Source organism: Silene latifolia, chromosome Y (genome assembly GCF_048544455.1).
Source record: "Silene latifolia isolate original U9 population chromosome Y, ASM4854445v1, whole genome shotgun sequence".
Lineage (NCBI taxonomy): Eukaryota > Viridiplantae > Streptophyta > Magnoliopsida > Caryophyllales > Caryophyllaceae > Silene > Silene latifolia.
Genome location: NC_133538.1, coordinates 479632762 through 479645613, shown reverse-complemented (window position 1 = coordinate 479645613; position 12852 = coordinate 479632762). Strand labels below are relative to the sequence as shown.

The following is a 12852-nucleotide window of genomic DNA, read 5'->3' as shown; positions in this document are numbered from 1 at the left end:
ATTTAAGAAGAATAAAATCAAGTTTGGTGAAATGGTTGGTATCTTTCCGTGCAATAATGATGTTTGCTATGACCTTGTGCCATACCCTTATGCCCGGATGGTGGACTAAAAGAGCACGACTCGCATGAAAATTCTCAAATTTCCTTCCGGAAATTGCCTCCCAAAGAGGGTCGGGGTCATACTTTCCATAATTCTTAAAATAACTCGGTTCATCACTAAGACCCAAAATTTCACCCAATTCCCTAAAGGAAATGCGTCTACTAACATTAGCTAGACGAAACTCGAGGTTCTCCCTAGTCTCAACTTTGGTGACTTTCAAAGAACTCAAAAATTCCAAGGTAAGGGAGGGGTATGTCAATTCTTTTGATTCAAACAATTTCTTCAACCCCATGGCTTTGAAAAAGGCTCTAGTTTGCTCAAGGACACCCAACTTATCTAAGGTATCTTCACAAATAAACTTGGTGGATTGAAATGATTTCCTAGCAAACTTGGCAAAAGTATCTCTATGGGTTTCAGAAATAAAAGTTACCTCCGGATAATGCAAAAGTTGATCAATTTCCGGAGTCGTAGATGTTGTTGCTCCCATAGAAGGTTGTTGTTGTTGTTGCACTTCCAAGTTTGGGGTTGCTACCACCATAGCCAATGCTTTCTTTGCTTGAAGAGCCTTTTGCCTTTGTGAAAGTGTCTTAGCCTTTGGTGCCTTTGTTGCCTTTGTTGCTCCCTTAGTCCTTGCCATTGATGAATTAACCAAGAAAAGAATGAAAAATCTTCAATTTGTAGTGTACCCAAATTGATTTAAAGGTGAAAGGCTTTGCCTTTATGAATTCAAAAATCGACTCAAAGGTTGAAGATTTTGTTCTTGGTTTTGATTTTTATTGAAAAAGGAGTGATTGATTTGTTGTTAAAAGGATGATTTGATTTGATTTTGGTGAATGTAGTTGAGGAATTTTGTTTTTGTGATGGAGAGGATGAGGGTTTTGATGTTTTTGAGTAGTGTTATGAATTAATGAATGAATGAATGAAGGTAGGAGGGGTTTTATAAAGCCCGAAAAATTGAATCAGGGGCAATCCGTGCGGTTTACGCTCAAAACGGCGGATTCTCGCACTTTCAGGTTGGGAAAAACTCGCCTAAAGACGGGCGTCTTTAAGAGAAGACGCTCGGATTCGCTGACATGGGACGTGCGGATTCTTCAGAAGACGGACGGATTTCAGTCCAGGAATTTTTCTTGTTTTCCTCAGCAGAGAAAACGGGCGTCTTCCTCACAAGACGGGCGGATTTTCAGAGACGAGCGGATTGTTGTTCAGGACGCCCAGATTCTCTTACAGTCAAAAATCTTTCAAAAATTCAGCTCATAGGGACGTGCGTCTTCTACCCAATACGCTCGGATTGTCTGTAGACGGGCGGATTCTCAGGAATCCGCTCGGATTCGGCCCCTTTGTACCCGGATTCAGTTCTATCCGTGTACAATGCATATCCCTTATCATTCTTCCATTCTTCTTTATATCTTGTGTTCTTCATTGTGGGGGCACTACTAAGGCATGGATAGCCTAGGCAATTGCCATCCCCACACTAAGCTAGAGCACTACACATCAATTGAAATTATTAGTCCCTCCCTCACTTCTCTCAAACATGACACTTATCTTGATCAAAGTAAATAAAAATCCAAAGATGACAAAAATGCAATACAAGAATTGAAATGCGAGTTAGGGAGTTAGAAATATTTACAAATGGTGGTTTAGGGAGGACTCAACCAAACTCTCATTCTTGATGAGATGTCAAGGGGGCATGTTCAAGGTGTTGTTGATGTTGCACAACACCTTGAAAAAGTAATCAAAAGGTTGTTCATTATCATGGTAGAGGTCTTCAATGGACTTTGGCCCTTGTTGTCGGTCTTGATCGATGACATTACCAATGTAGGGATTAAAAATCCCTTCAAATTCGTCGTCCCAAAGACCACAAACTTCATTAAGTTGATCATTGAAAATCTCTTGATTTGATGGAGACAACTCTCCCAAATTCCTCTCTTGGCCAATGAGGCCATCCTCTTCTTATTTGATTGATTTTGATGAGCTTTGCAAGCTCTCCTTGTTAAAATTCACTTGCTCTTTGAATGGAGCATCTTCAATTTTCTTCTTCCATTGGAGTTCCGATTTCTTCCTCTCATCCTCTCGGCTATAATGATCAATCATGAAACACGGTTCATGAAAACGAGGAGCTCTCATAGTCTTGTCAAGATTAAAGGTTATGCTTTCATCTCCCACTTCTAGAGTGAGCTCACCATGTTTCACATCAAGCACCGCACCCGCGGTGTGTAGGAAAGGTCTTCCTAGAATGATTGGAATGTTGGAATCTTCCTCCATATCAACAATGACAAAGTCCACCGGGATGAACAACTTCCCAATTCGCACGAGGACATCTTCCCATATCCCTAATGGTGTCTTCGTCGATCTATCGGCCATTTGGAGTGTGATGTTGGTGCATTTAAGCTCTCCCATCCTCAACCTTTTGCTCACCGAGTACGGCATAACACTCACACTAGCCCCTAGATCACATAGGGCTTTGTTGATCGTTGTGTCGCCAATGGTACACGGTATTGAGAAGCTTCCCGGATCCTTTAGTTTTGGAGGTGAACTCCCTTGAAGTATTGCACTACTCACTTTAGTGAAGGCGATAGTCTCAAGTTTCCGGATTGACTTCTTATTTGTGAGGATATCTTTCATTTATTTCGCATAGGCCGGTACGTGATTTATTAATTCCGCGAAAGGAATTAAGACTTCCAAATTCTTCACAATTTCCATGAACTTTCCAAGTTGGTCATCAAATTTGGGCTTGGCTTGACGACTTGGAAAAGGAAGTCTAATCACAATGGGCTCCTTCTCCTTGACCTTGTCTTCATTTTTCTTTGAAATTTCTTCTTTTGATGATTCTCCATCTTTGGAGTTTTGCACAATTTCTTCCTTATCACTAGCTTCCACAACTTCATCCTCAACTTGCTTCTTCGGTGCTTCATACCTTGTACCACTTCTCAAGTGAATGGCACTAACCGTTTCATGTCTTGGGGGATTACTTTGAGGTGGTAATTGCCCCTTTTGTCTTTGTGAGCTTGAAGATGCTAGTTGAGTCAATTGTGTTTCCAACATCTTGGTGTGAGCTAGAATGTTGTTGATGGTGGTTTCCGTTGCTTGACTATCTTTTTGCATTTGAGTGAAAAATTCTTGTTGATTCTTTTGCATTTGGAGGACCGCTTTTTGGACATCAAAACCTTGGTCATTTTGGTGATTGTATGGATTTTGATTTTGGTAACCTTGGTTTTGATTGTAAAAGGGTCTTTGATTTTGGTTTCTCATGGGTGGTGGAGTGTATGTTGTTTGAGGGTTTTGAACATTTTGGCTTTTGTATGAGAGATTTGGGTGAAACTTGGTGTTTTCATTGTAATAGTTGGAATAAGGGGTACCACTCTTGTATGCTTGGAAAGCTTTCACTTGTTCATTCGTTCCCCTACATTCACTTTGGTCATGTCCCAAAGTTCCACAATTCTCACATATCCCACTTGGGATTGATGAGGATGCCGTCATGGCATTAACATGATGCTTTGGTGATTTTGAGACTTCTTCAAGTCTAGCCATAGCTTTCTCAAACTTCAAATTGATTGTGTCAATATGAGCACTAAGTTGAGCACCCAATTGAGTAACGGAGTCCACTTCATGCTTTCCTCCTCTAGTAGCCTTGCGAGGTCTACTATATTGTGAGTTATGGACCGCCATTTCCTCAATTTTGTTCCATGTTTGATTGTCATCAACTTCGGTGAACATTCCATTTGATCCCATGTTGAGAATGTTCCTTGAATCTTCATATAAACCGTTCCAAAATTGTTGTACCAAGAATCATTCGCTAAGTCCATGGTGAGGACATGAGCGACAAATTCCCTTGAACCGCTCCCAAGCTTCATACAAAGATTCTTCATCCCTTTGCTTAAAACCCGTAATTTGAGCTCTTAGCATGTTAGTCTTTTCCGGTGGGTAGAATTTTTTGAAGAAAGCTAGAGCCAACTTCTTTCAAGAATCTATTCCGAGAGTGGCCTTGTCAAGGCCCTTCAACCATTGTTTCGCGGTGCCGATTAGAGAAAAAGGAAATAAGATCCATCGAATTTGGTCTTGAGTCACACCGGTTTGAGAGATAGCATCACAATAGTCGCAAAAGGTTTCCATATGAGAATGAGGGTCTTCACTAGGCATCCCCCCAAATTGGCTCCTTTCGACTAATTGGATAAAGGCGGATTTGGCAATAAAATTTCCGGTTAGATGTTGTGGTGTAGGAGTACCATTGGGTAGGTTCTCCTCGGTGGGTACGGAATGTGACGAGAATTTAGGCATTGTAGGTTGATTTTGTGGGTATTGTGTAATGGGTTCTCCTCTCCTTCTATTGCGAAAGGGTTGATGAACTCAATAGTTGGTTGAACAACCTCACTAATACCTCTCAAATTCCTCCTAGCAAATCTCCTATTGTTCGTCAAGGTTCTTTCAATTTCACGGTCAAAAGGTAACAAATCACCTTGTGACCTTCTAGACATGCAAAATATCAAACAACTCGAAAACAATTAGAACAAACCTTGAGGAGTTTTACTTCCCCAAGGCGAAGAAAGACACAACTAATAACAATAAAAGGAAATCTAAATCAAGTAAACACCGTCCCCGGCAACGGCGCCATTTTTGATCGGTCCGTTTCGTGTTCACAATTTAAGGTGTGGTCGTTGGGTCACGTCCGAATCAAAACACAATTTATAGCTTCACAAACAACTCTACAATTAGTAAAGAGGCAAGTAAAGGTCGAATCCCAAGGGACGGGTATTGAAATGAGATTTCTATTGCAACTAGTGGTGTCTTAGGGGTGTCACAAATTGGGTTGATGTAGAAGGTCACTAAACTAAAATATCAATGGAAATAAACAAGCAAGATGAATTAAAGGGTTGTAAACAATTGATTAAACAGCACTAGGGTGTCATGGGGTCATAGGGGAATCATGGGAATTGATCATACAAACATGTTCTCAAATTATAAGCAAGCAATTATTGTTGTGATGGATTGAGTTGGGTTATATCTTACAATCCTAGGAAAGTTTGGGTCCCGGAGCCGAATCGATTAGATTGTACAACACCTACAAGTCGAATTAGTCTTCCCTACTCAAAAATATGCATTGTCTAATGAGACTCGAGTTGGGTTATGTCTTACAAGTCTCATTGAAAAGATAGAAGATGATAGTAAATGCAAGGATTCATAGGCTTAGCATTTCATCAAATATAACATGTGCATGAGTTGAGATCAAAACAAGCAAGCAAATAAAACATGAAAGCATATTAATTTAAGCATGAATCATTCCCCATGTTAGTTTCCCCTAATCACCCATTAACCCTAGCTAAGAGACTACTCACTCATTATCATGTTGATCATGCTAGCAAGGTTGTCAATCATACCAACAATATGAAACATGATGAATAAATGAAAGTAATTAACAATAATTAAAAAGGGATTAAGAGATTATACCTACTAATGATTCCAATAATAAAGCAAAGATAAAAGAAGTACTTGAATGATTGAGAGGTTGTCAATCTCCCAATAATAACCCAAATAATCTTCAATTACCCAAAATAAAGGATGAACAAAAGAGAGATTAAGGAAGTAAAACTTGTATTAGAACTTGATTAATTGTTGATTACAAAATTAAAGAGAGATTTGATTGGTATTAACTACTCTAAGAATTGATAAGAAGAACATGCTCTTCTAATTAGACTAATGGGGTATTTATAGTGGAGCTTAGGGGGATGCATTAGGGTTAACTAAGGGCTAAACTAGTAATTACACTTTTTAGATTGAGCAGGGAGGAGCCGGTATTTTTCGAAGGAAGGGCTTCTTTCTTTGTAGCTTGGAGAAGACGAAATTGCGCTGTAGAGGAATCCGAGCGGATTAGTGTCGGGACGGGCGGATTCTGGCGGTGGAACACGAGCGGCTTGGGAGGAATCCGGGCGGATGTTGGCAGTGCTCACCCGAGCGTCTTGGGATAAAACCGCACGGATTGTGCAGGTGGAGGACGGCCGGATTGTAGTCAATCCGCACGGATTGTTCTTCAGCAAGATTTCTTCTTCTTTTCTTCCCTTTTCTTCATAAATTCCTTGGGGATTTCCTTGGGGACTCAAGGATCCTTTCTCAACATTGCTCATCTACTATAATATGTACAAAGGCCTTCTAATCTCGTCTCTCCTTGATGCTTGGTCATTGGATTCGATCAATTTAGTCTCGTTTTGCCATGAAAATGCAAGATTCTTACTCCTTTCCTACCAAGTGATCAAAATCTCAAAGAATATGCAAAACAAAGAACTAAAGATAAGAAATGACCCAAGTATGCACTAAAAAGCATGGGAACAAGGCTAATTCGGGGGCTAAATATGCGCTAATTATGGTCACATCACCATGCAACCATCATCCATGTTCTACCATATGTTTGTCATCAAAGGGAATGGGCACAAAAATTGTTCAAATTTGAGTTCAAGAAATGAAAAGAAAAGAAAAAGTTTGCAATTGCATTAAAAGAAAAGGGGAGCAAAAATAGACTTCTAAAGCTTCAAAAATAAGCACCCTTACTACAAATGGGGTGACTTTGAAAATGTTGAAAAGAAATGCAAAGAAAAGTTGAAAATTGTCAAGTATTGAAATGCCAAACATCAAAGAACTGCCAAAAGGAAAGTGTTCTCAAATGTTATATGCCCCAAGAAATTGGGGGGGAGGGGGGGGGGGGGGGAACAACAAAAGCAAACTCCCAAAATGAAACTTAATACTATTGATCCCTTTTTCCATCGCGTCCACTTTTGTGCGATCCTCCAGTGTTTTTAACACCATAGGTAGTCTACTTTTGACGAAAGCATTTAATGATTGAGGACAAAGGTACCCTAGCTTGACACAACTTGGAGGTGATTTATTGGTATCCTTCTAGGCTTAGTAGTTTGAAGAAACCATATCTATAATGGAATGTGTACCCTTAGATTGCTTCCCCTTTAGATATTTTCCGCCATTTAGATGAGGAAAGTGGCTATTCTTTTGTAGATGCATCCATTACTTGTTTTGTGTGCTTTAATGCTTGGATGTATCGCCATTTTGGCAAGACCCACCTTGCCTTGCAAGAAGGAATCCTACCTCATGGTTGTCTTGTTGTGAGTTGAAGGGGCAGAGTGAGACCCGCTAATTGTCTCATATCGGCTATATTAGTAGGTTAGTTTAAATAAGGGTCCTAGTTTTGTCACCACTTAAATCGGGATGAGCAAAGGTTCAGTTTGGGGATATTTGATGTGACCAATATTTGAGAATATTTAGTCCCCGAATTAGCATTGTTCCTATGCTTTTTAGTGCATAATTGGGTCATTTACTATGTTTAGTCTTTCGTTTTGCATATTCTTTGAGGTTTGTTTCCTTGGTAGAAGAGGAGTGCAAATCTTGCATTTTCATGGCAAAATGGAGCTAAATTGATCGAATCTAATGACCAAGCATCAAAGTGAAGACAAGACTAGAAGACCTATGTAAATAATGTAGTAGATGGGTAATGATGAGAAGATCCTTGCATCCCCAACAAGATCCTTGAGGATTGTTGGAAGAAGAAAAGAAGAAGAAGATTTCTAAGCTACTATCCGGGCGTCTTGGCCACGGGATGAGCATCTTGGCTGGCTACAATCCGAGCGTCCCGTAGCCAGTCCACTCATCCTAGCCCTATACAATCCGAGTGTCTCATGCCTCAGTCCGCTCGGATTCCTTTCCAATGCAAGCCGTCTCCTCCTCAGTCCACTCGGGATGCGCATATTCCTTGAAGACTAGCGAAGCAAAGATGAGTATCTCCTTCGAGAGGAGCACTTCCTCAACTTTTCTTAAGGGTATAAATCGTCATTTAAGCCCTTAGTAACCCTAATTTATGTACCTAATCCTTAGTATAAATACCCCATTGTACTAATTAGATTATCATGTTCTTCATATGCAATCATAATCTCATTCTAATCTTGTAATCAACTTTTAATTAAGCATTAATACAAATCTCATTTACTTAATTTCTCTATTGTTCATCATTTATTTTGGGTAATTGAAGATTATTTGGTGTTTATTTGGAGGATTGACAACCTTCCAATCATTCATCAAGTACTTCTATTATTCTTTGCTTATTATTTTGGAATTATCATTAGGTATAATTCTCTTAAACCCTTTTTAATTATTGTTAATCATTTCCATTCATTCATCATGTTTTGCCTTATAAATATGATTGACAACCTTGTTAGCATGATAAACTTGATAATGAGTGAGTAGTCTCTTAACTAGGGTTAACGGGGAATTAGGGGAAACCAATATGGGGGATGATTCATGCTTAATATAATATGTTCACATAATTTATTTGCTTGCTTGTTGTGATCTCAACTTATGTACATGTTATGTTTGATGAAATGCGAGCCTATGAATCCTTACATTTTTTACCCATCACTTACATTTTCAATGAGACTTGTAAGACATAAACCAGTTCGAGTCTCATTAGACCATGCATATAGTTGAGTAGGGAGGATTAAGTCGGCTTGTAGGTGTTGTACAATCTAATCGAGTCGGCTCTGGGACCCAAACCTTCCTAGGATTGTAAGATATAAACCAACTTGATTCTATCACAACAATAATTGCTTGCTTATAATTTGAGAATATGTTTGTATGATCAATTCCCATGAATCCCCTATGAACCCATGACACCCTAGTGCTTTTAATCAATTGTTTACATCTCATTTTAATCATCTTGCTTGTCTATTTACATTGTTATTTAGTTTAGTGATCTTCTTATCTCAACCCAAATTGTGACAACCTTAGACACCACTACTTGCAATCGAAAATCCTACATCAATACCCGTCCCTTGGGATCCGACCTTTACTTACCTCTTTACTAATAGTAGAGTAGTTTGTGAAGTTATAAATATTGTGTTTGTCTAGGTGTTCCTAACGACAAGTAACCGAAAACGATAGTCCGACCAGTTGCATCAATGTATGACAGTCATGTGACTTTAAATCAGTAAGTTTTAGGTCCTGCAACGAAACAAGGCTTCTAATATTAGACGAATAGCCCTCTGGCACCTTAATACCATGCAAGCATTCGCAAAACTCTTTTTTCTCCTTTTTTGAAAGAGTATGAGCTGCAGGCGGCAAAAAGTCCGATTTCCTTTGGTTTTAGCTGCCAGGTCGGGCCTAATACCCATCTCAACCATATCATCCCTAGCTGCCTTGTTGTCTTTTGTTCTACTGTAGATACCTCATTTCTGCACCTCCCGCAAATCACCCGGTGATGATTGGGCCGCATGTTTGGTACACGGAATGATTTATGACAGTTCGTAAGTTTATCATCAAGTGATAGCTTAAAAACTTGTGTCTACTCCTTGGTCGTCAGCTACGCGCCATTACGGTCGTTTTGACATTAATTAGAGTTCATTAGGAGTCCGGGTCAAAACCCGTCTTCATTTTCTAATAAACCGTTTAAAATGCCGAGTCGGAATGTTTTGGAATATTCCGGATATTTCTATTCCATAATTTTAATCTTTTCATCTTTTGGTAAAATATATCCCGAAATTTTATGATAAAGAATAAGGAAGTTGAGATCTACCGCAATTCTATAACAGAAACGCGGAAAATCTTTCTTCCGCAGGAGGAAACTTCTGGGGAAAGGACGCAGCATTCGTAGCTCTTTTCTGCGTGTTTTCAAATCTTTTCGAGATTTGTTTCCAAAGTTTTACCGTAACCCTAATTCCTCCGTGTGATTAGTATAAATAGGGACCTTCGTTCCTCATATTTCTCACGCTAGTGTCCGCCATTCTCTTCTCCCTTTGCATTCTAAGACCGCACTCTTTGCTTATTGACGTCCACGTGCTTGAACTTTCGACCACGTAAGCTCGGATCCTTCTGAGTACTAGTCTCGTTTTGCAAGACCGACCAATTTGACCAACTCCACTCAATTAATCAAATCAATTTAATTTAATTCCTCTTACGAGAGCACTTTCATCATACATTCGAGTCGAGCAATCACTAATCATTAACTTAGTTAATCTCGTTTCGTCCAACATGTAAGTCTGAGGGTGTAAATCCCATGTTTTATTATTGTATTTTGTTATTTTATAAATTATTGTAAGGTTTACGTGGAAAAGATGTTTAAAACCGATTTATAAAACCCTTTTATCAAACTTATTTTTGCGGATTAACAGAAGACAGACGGCGAGAAGAAACGCAGCAACTTGCTGCGCCTCTTCGAAGAGTCGCAGCATCTGCTGCGCCTCTTCCTGAGGCTGCCGCAGTTTCTGCCTTTCTTCTTCTTCCTTTGTTCTTTGTTGATTCGTCTCGTTTATTCGTCATTTCTTATTTTCTTCATAATTATAATACATAATTCATAAATATTTATCACCCCTTTAAATATCCGATTTAAATCCCAAGTAGTCAATATTTGCGGATTTTCGTCATTAAAATCAAACCCGGGTTTTAGAGATTCAATTTGTTCTTATCAAATCTTTGGAATTCGCTTTTTGTATATTTCATCTATTTATCATCATCTAACCTCATTAATTTGTATAAATAAACCTAATTAATTTGTAATTAGTCTATAATTCACCTTAGTTCGCTATAACTAATTCTAAATTCGTTCTAATTAATTTAAATTCGTTCTTTATTGCTTTTATGACAAATTCGCATGTAAATAATCTGTTAAATCACCTTTACTTGAGTCGAATGTCAATAATCGATCATTAAAATCACCAATGAACACTAACGATATGCAGTTCTGGCTTCCCAGCCAGAACTCACCTCAGGAACAGACGCAGTGACCACTGCGCCTCTTCCAAGGGACGTTATTAGCTTATGTATTTATCGACTATTAATCATAATATCACCACTAATCTGTTCGTTTTCTAACCTTAATTATTTTCCTTTTTTCTTTTCTAAAATTATCCATTTTAAAAATATTTTCGACGTAAATCATTAAACCAATGTAATTTTTGTAATTTTTTTTATTGTTTTTTATTTTATTGTACTCTTTATTATCGTTTGTTTGCTTTCACATGTAATCAACCTTAAATCCCTACCTCGACCCTAATGTATGCTAAATTACATGTTCACCGACTTAGTTAATTCTTACATGCTAGGTTTAAAATGTTGGATGTTGCATTGCATTGCATGCATATAATCGACAACATATCAAGTATAGATAATTTCCCTAATCATTAGTAGAGGGCGCTATCGAGGTGGGCGGGATTAGGTGTTCGATCAAAAGAGCTTCCTAATACGTACCCTCACTCCATACTCCAGATCTTTGTGAACATCCGTTTTCATTGGCATCCACGAGAGTCATTCTAGACATAGAATGCTACGGGTAACGAGTTCGTAGTGTCTATGTCACTACTTTGTGTCATGACCTGACGCGAAATATTCGAACGGTTTCTAATTTTCAACAATAAATTGGTGGCGACCCCAAAAATGCAAACACTTTTCTTCCCAAGCGACCCCGTGGGCCCCCCTGTGCCCACAGTTTGGCGACTCCGCTGGGGAGTAATACACTTACGTGTTTCCAAGGGTGAAACTTGAATAAGCTTAGGTAGGGATGTCATTGGGGCGGGGCGGTGGTGGATATAGGCTCCCCCGTACCCGTACCTACCAAGAAAAACTCGTACCCGTCCCCGCCCCACCACCCGTGGCGGGTACAAGTTTCCAAAACTAGCCCCGCCCCAACGGGTGGAAATATAAAACCATACCTGCCCCGCTTATCCATTAACCCGATACACCATGATTTTATTCCATAAATTTTTTCGCAAATGTTGATTTAATCATTATTAATTTCCATTTTTTTTGAATTTTTCTTTATAAGTTTAGTTTTTTCACAAAAGAAGATAGTAAAGAACTTTATAAAATAGCTTTTATTTACATTATATCTTAATTATAACTAAATAAGATTTAACAAATTGTCATAAGCGCACTAATTTTTTTAACAATTGGCGGGTAGGCGGGTTTGAGGCGGGTAAGATGCAAAATCCATCCCCGCCTCATTACCCATGGTGGGTAAAATTTTCATGCCCGGACCCGCCCCACAACCCGCCAAAGCTCTACCCATCCCCGCCCCAACTGGGGCGGGTGTGGGGCGGTACCCACTTGTACCCGCCCCGCTGACATCCTTAAGGTTAGGAAATAGTTTATATGAGACAGTTGTCGGTTTTCATTACTCAATCTTCCTAGATAGTTTTATTCGGCCTTCCTAGGCCCAGCCCAACCCATTCGACCAATCGTCCCGTCTGGACGGTCCAAATTCTTATTTGGGCCTAAGGATGGATAGCGATTGACGTCAACCATACCATGATGCTTACTCATGTTTGTATCAAGGGCCTTCACTACTCAAGGGAAGGGATTAGGAACCGTCCTTACTCATGTTCGGCATGGGCCTCTCCACATACCCGGGTTTGATTGCTCGGTATGACAACCCACCTTTTTAAGCCAAAACCCTTTAAATGCACTCAGCATACCTTTATAATGCCTTCTTGAATGTTTGTATCATATGTGATCACCATTTTCTAAACCAAACCATGATGAATTTTGTAAAATCGAAAACCATTTTTTTTTTTCAAAATGTAAATATTTTCGAAAATGGCCCAAATTAGCGCAAAATGAGTTGAACCTCTGTCCAAATATCGAGTCAAAATTCGGGCCTCAAAACCCATTTCAAAATCTCACTTCGAGTCAACACTCCTACAACTACACAACAGGTGACTAGGACAAACATTTCAAAACTTTGTCATTTTCTAAACTCACTTGACACAAGTG

The 12852-nt window shown here is 39.2% G+C and overlaps 1 non-coding gene across 1 annotated transcript; it reads left to right on the top strand.

The window, feature by feature from the left end:
• The first annotated feature begins 3895 nt into the window (after positions 1-3895).
• On the top strand, positions 3896-4002 carry LOC141636922 (small nucleolar RNA R71). The gene has a single exon (XR_012541489.1). It is a non-coding gene; the product is annotated as a small nucleolar RNA R71 (small nucleolar RNA).
• Positions 4003-12852: the final 8850 nt, after the last annotated feature.